We start from the raw sequence: 6,974 nt of genomic DNA, 5'->3' as shown, positions 1-6,974 counted from the left end.
TTTTTTTTTTTTTTTTTTTTTTTTTTTTTTTGAAGCTACTGTGTAGGGAATTGTGTCTTTGATTAGCTTCTCATCTTGGCTATTGTTGGCATACACCAAGGCTACTGATTTGTGGACATTCATTTTATAGCCTGAAACATTGGTGTATTTCTTGACTCACTTCCAGGAGTCTTGTGGTTGACTCTTTGGGGTTCTTTAAGTATAAGAGCAAGAGTTTGACCTCCTCTGCCCCCATTTGGATGGCCTTTATTTCCTTCTCTTGCCTGATTGTATTGGCTAGAACTTTCAGCACTATGTTGAATAGTAGTGGCAATAGAGGACAACCTTGTCTGGTTCTAGTTCTATGTGGAAAACCTTTCTGTTTTACTCCATTCAGTATAATATTAGCTGTGGGTTTATCATAGATGGCTTTGATCAGATTAAGAAATGTGCCACCTATGCTTAAAATCTTAAGTGTCCTAATTAGAAAAGGATGCTGAATTTTATTGAATACTTTTTCTGCATCTATTGAGAGGATCATATGGTCTTTGTTTTTGCTTCTGTTGATATGGTGAATTATGTTCATGGACTTGCGTATGTTAAACCAGCCTTGCATCCCAGGGATGAAACCTACCTTATAGTGATGAATGATTTTTTTTAAATGTGTACCTGTAATCCATTGGGTAGGATTTCATTGAGAATATTCCAGTCTATTCTTTAGTGAAATTGGTCTGAAATTCTCCTTTTCAGGTCTTTTCCTGGTTTTGGTTCAGGGTGATGTTTGCTTAATCTTTTTTTTGGGGGGAGGTGGGGGAGAGCACAGCCAGCAACTTCTATAGTCCTTATTCCAAACCTAGTTGCCTTTGGTGATTGCCTGATTGTTTCCTCAGCATTCGGACCCTGTCAGGTTGGGATCTTAAACCTCACCAGAATCCTTCAGGGACAGGTCTTACAGTGTCCCCTGACTCTACCTCCTGTGGGATGCAGGAGTCTCCCAGCCTGTCCCAAGAGTGGAGTTCTGATCCCAGCAGGTGGAATTAAGACAGCCATGTTTTAGGCCCTTGCTAAGACCTTCTCAGACCTTCTCACAATGGCAGCCCCCTAGCAGCTGAGTCCTTCTCAGTATGGCTACTTTGTCAGCCACCAAACCTATGACAAATCTACTCCAACTGGCATTTAAATCTGGTTGCTGTATACTGTTTTCGTGTGCCCACTCTTACAAGCTTTCCACTCAACTCACAGCTTCCCCTAACAACTGAAAACTCTAGAAAGGCTTCCTCCCATCCTGGGCCTGTGTGTTTGTGTGTGTGTGGAGGCAGGGGGCCTTTTGTGGTATGAGCTCCTTCCCACAAGCCATGTGGCTGGACTGGGGTTGAGCACATTGCCCATGAGAGGAACATCCTGGGGGCCGTACTCTGAGTGGGCTGACCCTGCTTCAGGGCCAGATGTGAGAGTTGTAGGGAGGCTGTGGGGAACTGAGCCACAGTGCCATAGTGCCTTGAGACCCTGGCAGGGGTGGTGGTGCTGGAGTGCAGTTTCTTTTCTTGGAACTTCAGACTTTACCCTTCTCTTCTTACAGCTTCATGTTGACCCTCTTCCCTTTTAAACAGGGGACATCTATTGTAATTTGACCATTGATTAAAAAACAGGGAGGGTGTGATCCTCCATATTGTCTTTTGCCATTTGTCATGTGGTTAAGTAATCAGTTCTTATGTCTGTCTAGATCTGTGTGGTCCAATAGGGTAGCTGCTAGCAAGTGCAATTTAAATTGAAGTAAAATTAGTTTAAAAATCCAGTTTTTCAGTTGCGCCAGTCACATCAAGTGCTCAGTAACCACAGAGGGCTAGTGGATACTCTACCGCACAGTTACAGGATGTTGTGATCATTACGGGAGGTTCAGTTGGGTTCAAACTGGCGCCCCCTCCTCTCATTTCCTGGGTGATCTTGGATCAATTAGTTTTGTGGTGTCTGCTTTTCTTTTTTTTTGATTATAAAATGGAGAAAATAAATAGCACCTACCTGGCAAAACTGTTGAAGTTCAAAGGAGATAATCCATGTAAAGTGAGTGCTGGCACATAGTGAGAACTCAAGGTTAGCTATAACAGTCTATGCTAGTCTATGCTATGTTACTGGCCCTGTTGGATGTGACTCTCATCTGTCCGCCACAAAGCATAGCCCTGGCACCAATGCAAGATGGCCTGTCAGCAGATGCTTGTTAAACGTATGAGCTGAATTGAAAGGGACTTAGGAGTCACTTGACACGGTAGGCTTTGGCAGGTCAGGACTGGGTTTTCCCTCTGCGTACGTGCAGCAACTTGGATCTGCTGGTGAGCCAGAGGACATCTCATGCTTTCACCTTTTCTGAAAGGACAGAGGTTTCCCTGACTGTGGGCTTTCAGCCAAGGGTGAGCACGTATTGACCCTCTGTGGTTCTCTCTCTTTTTTTCCCACACTGAAAGCATATTCCCTCTTAAGAGGAAGTTTGTTTTCTGTGTCCTGGAAATGTCAGGCTCCCCAGAGGGCTGGAGGGTGGATCTGTCTCAGTCAAATGTCTCTTCCTCTGATGCAGTGGGTGACCCCCCTGCTTTCTTGAATGACATCAGCTGAGCCGTAATCAAAGTACTCACGCCTGACTCACCGCGGGCTGTGGAGAATTGACTTCCAGCGTGGTAGGGTGGGGGTGAGGTGGAGGAAATGACCCTTGGCATGTGAATGACTTCTTGACTTTTGACTCAGGCAGCTTCAATTGTCATCAGGCCCTGGCATTCCTGTGCTTTCTCGGAGCATCTGTTCGTTGCCTTGTAGCTTCTTGACTGAATCCCCTGCCAGTTTACAACAAACCTGAATGCTGTAAGCCCACCCCAGGCTTCACGGAGCACTGCAGGAGGACACAAGAGGGGCAGGTTGCCTCAGGGGGGAGCTGGAGTGCTTTGCCTAATGTGCCCAGATGCTGGTCTCCAGATTGTAAATTCTCATCAATATTAGGAGCTTGAGCACATGTGTGGATATGTTTCAGCATTTGGTGATGACTTTTGAGAGAGTGGAAGGCGAAGGCAGTGTTTGGGGTTTGGGGAGTCAACAGAGCATTAGGAGCTAACCTTGAATTGCTTTCAGAAGCAGAGAGATGTCAGCTGTTTCCCAGCCTCTCAGCCATCTCGTCTCCCTCGTAATTATAACTCATTGTTCCACTGACTTCCTTTTCCATTGGACAGTGTCTCAAGGGTGGACCTGTCTCAGGGCAGGGCTTCCAGAAGCAGTCTCAGCCAGAGCTCAAACACGTGCACTGGGATGCTAGGATTTTCCCAAAGCTCCTTAAGTCTGACAGACAAGCTGTGGGCGAGCCAAACCCAGCCTAGCAAAAGTGAAAATTCATTCACCATTGAGGCTATTTCCTCCCGAGACAACTGATAGCTCATCACCTCATCCATCATCTGGAGCACAGCACTTGAAAATTCTTCTGCAGCTTTCGAGTGCATGGCAGGAGACACCTTCCTACTCTGTCTTTCTAGGCATTGGCTTTTGTGGATAACATGGTTTTAGATAATTTCCAATTTCCAGAAAATTGACAATTGTGTGGGAACTTTCATATGTCCTTAGTAGATTTGCCAAGTGTTGACAGCTTTCTCCATTTGCTGTTTCCTCAATTTTAAAGACCGTGGTAAAGTACACGTAACATATAAAGTTTACCCGTTTAACCATTATTAATATACAGTTCAGTGGTGCTCCAGCCCACTGTTCATAACTCTGCACCTGTTACATGGTAAGTCCCCATCTACCTCTTGCCTGAGCCCCGGCAACCACCACTCTCCTTTCTATCTCTATGATTTTGGCCATTCTACCCCCTCTAACTTGCTTTAGCATTTATCTTGCTGTCTTTCTCCCTATATACATATATACATATTTGTTTTCTAAATTTCGAGACTAGTTTGGAGACATTGTGCCTTTTTCCCTCCTAAATACTTCAATACGGTCTTAAGAATAAGGATATTCTCTTACATAACGATAGCACAGTTACCAAGAGACCGATTCTTTATATAGAGGCAATGACATTGAGGCTGCATAAAGCTTTTGAAAAATATATGTTCCTTATACCTCTCTTGAAGAGTGTATTATGGCAAAAACAAACAAAACCTCTCACATATGTATTAAGGGTTGACTGTGTCTCCAGGATGATGTTTGGAATTATGCCTAAAAATGAGGAAAATATGAGAGACAGTGTCTAGTCCAGTTGTGGAAATAAGATTAAAAAAAGAGTGAAAAGCGAAAAATCAATGAAAGGTTTAGAGAGAGCATATTAATTGGTTAAATCCAGGTTCTTTGGGAAAAATAATTTAAAATGTACTTGAAAAAACTCAGAGAAATTGTAAATTCCACGTTGAAATAATTGCTCAAACTTTTATTTTTAGGCAGTAAAATTCCTTGGTTATTTATAAAGTAGCAAGATTTTGTGTTTGATAGTCAAGGTTGAACTTTTGATAACGGGTCAAGTCGGGGGTAGGGAGCAAGAAATTCTTAACAGCAGACAAAGCCTTCAATTTCACAAAACCTCAGGAAATTTTATTCTTAATAAAAAATTCATGGAGGGTACAAAGTACTTGGTCATACTGATTGCATCTGTTAGACAAAGTCCCTCTTATAATTATGTCCTGCTCCCAAGAGGTGTGCCATACACCCTGACACCCCATTCCCCTCAGACCTCCCCTCTCCCCAATCCTCACTCTCTCATTCCCCCTCCCCATATTAGATCATCTACTGCCTTCATATTAAAATAGAGTATGCTAGGATTTTCCCAAAGCTTATGGATTCTTGCTTCTCCATTCTTGTGATGCTTTACTAAGAATAATGTGTTCCAACTTAATCCAGGCTAATAAAAGGATGTAAAGTTGCCATCTTTTTACTGGCTGAATAGTATTCCATGGTGTACTTATACTACAGCTTTTTTTTTTTAATTAAATGATAGCTGTGTACATTAATGCAAACATGGGGTACAGTGTAGTGTTTTCATATACAATTTGAAATATTTTCATCAAACTGGTTAACATAGACTTTGTCATTTACTTAGTTATTGTGTTAAGACATTTATACTCTAGTTTTAGAAAAATTCACTTATACCCTTGTAAGGCAGACCATAGAGGTGATCTTTCCAATCACCCTTATGCCACAGCTTGTTAATCCATTCCTGGGTTTGTGGGCATTTAGGCTGTTTCCACATTTTGACAATTGTAAATTGAGCTGCAATAAACAGTCTAGTGCAAATGTCCTTATGATAAAAGGAAGAAAAAGTATCCAATGTGCTCAACCCTACTATGAAACTGATAGTTAGCTATCACAGGAAAGCTATAACCCAAGTTAAGCCCAAGAATATGGGGAAAGGGGAGAGGGAGGAGAGGGGAAGGGGGAGGATGGGTCAAGGGAGGGGTAATTTTGGAATCACGCCTATGATCTATCCTATAAGGGTACATGTGAATCTCTCTAAATGTGGAATATTAATGTCTTAACACAATGACTATGAGAATGATATGAAGGCTATGTTGGCCAATTGAATGAGAATGTTTCAAGTTGTATATGGAAACAACACACTTTACCCCATGATAGTATTAATGTGCACAACTATGATTTAATTAAAAATAAAAAAATTTTTTTTTCTTCTGGGTAGGATCAAATAGGCCTAATATGAATTCTTTGAGGATTCTCTATAGTTTCTTCCAAAAAGTTTATATTAGTTTGCAGTCCCACCAGCAGAGTAAAAGTGTTCCCTTCTCTCCACATCCCTGCCAGCATCTATAGCTTTGAGACTTGTGATGTGGGCCATCCTCACTGGGGTTAGGTGATATCTCAGGGTAGATTTAATTTGCATTTCTCTAATTATGGATGATGAGCATTTTTTCAAGTTTGTTAGTTACCCGTCTGTCTTTGGAGAAGATTCTGTTCATGTCTCTTGCCCAGTGATATATGGGATTGTTTGGTCTTTTTTGTTGATTAATTTCTCTATAGATCCCAGTTATCAAGCTTTTGTCTGATAATATGTAAATATCTTTTCTTCTGAAGGTTATCTATGTTCTTTGGTTGTTTTCTTAGCTGTACAGAAGCTTTTCAATTTAATTCTCATTTATTTATTTTTGTTGCAATTGCCATGGAGGTCATCTTCATAAAAATTTTTCCCCAGGCCAATATCTTCAAGTGTTTTCCCCAAACTTTCTTCCAGTGTTTTTTGTTTGTTTGTTTCTTGTTTCATGCCTTAGATTTAAGTCTTATCCATCTTGAATCAATTTTTATAAGTGGTGAGAGGTGTGGGTCCAGTTTCAGTCTTTTACACATGGTTATCCAGTTCTCCCAGCGCCATTTATTGAATAGAGATTCTTTTCCTCAGTATGTTTTTGTTTGGTTTACCAAATATCAGGTGGCTATAAGAGATTAGTTTCATCTCATGGTTTTCAATATTTTTCCAAATGTCAATGTCTCTATTTTTGTGCCAAAACCCTGTTTTGATCACTATGGCTTTGTAGTATAGCCGAAAGTCTGGTAGGGTAATACCTCCAGCTTTGTTTTTAATCACTAAAAATTGTCTTGGCTATATGAAGTTTTTTCTGGTTCCATACAAAATGAAGAATTATTTTTTCCACATCTTGAAAGTATGATGGTATTTTAATGGGGCTTGTATTGAATCTGTAGATTGCTTTGAGAAATATAAACAGTTTGACAGTGTTGATTCTTCCCAGCCATGAGCATCTTAATGTTCTTCCATTTGTTAATATCTTCTGCTAATTCTTTTCTTAGGGTTTTGCAATTTTCTTTGTAGAGGTCTTTCACCTCTTTTGTTAGGTATATTCCTAGGTATTTCATTTATTGGGGGGGGGGGAAGCTATTGTGTAGGGAATTGTCCTTGATTAGCTTCTCATCTTGGCCTCTCTGTTGGCATAGACAAAGGCTACTGTTTGTGGACATTGATTTTATAGCCTGAGACATGGATATGTGTTTTTTTTTTTTTTTTTTTT

Source organism: Otolemur garnettii, unplaced genomic scaffold, assembly GCF_000181295.1.
Source record: "Otolemur garnettii isolate 467f Iridium unplaced genomic scaffold, OtoGar3 scaffold00074, whole genome shotgun sequence".
In the NCBI taxonomy this organism is placed as follows: domain Eukaryota; kingdom Metazoa; phylum Chordata; class Mammalia; order Primates; family Galagidae; genus Otolemur; species Otolemur garnettii.
Note: the sequence above shows the minus strand (reverse complement) of the source record.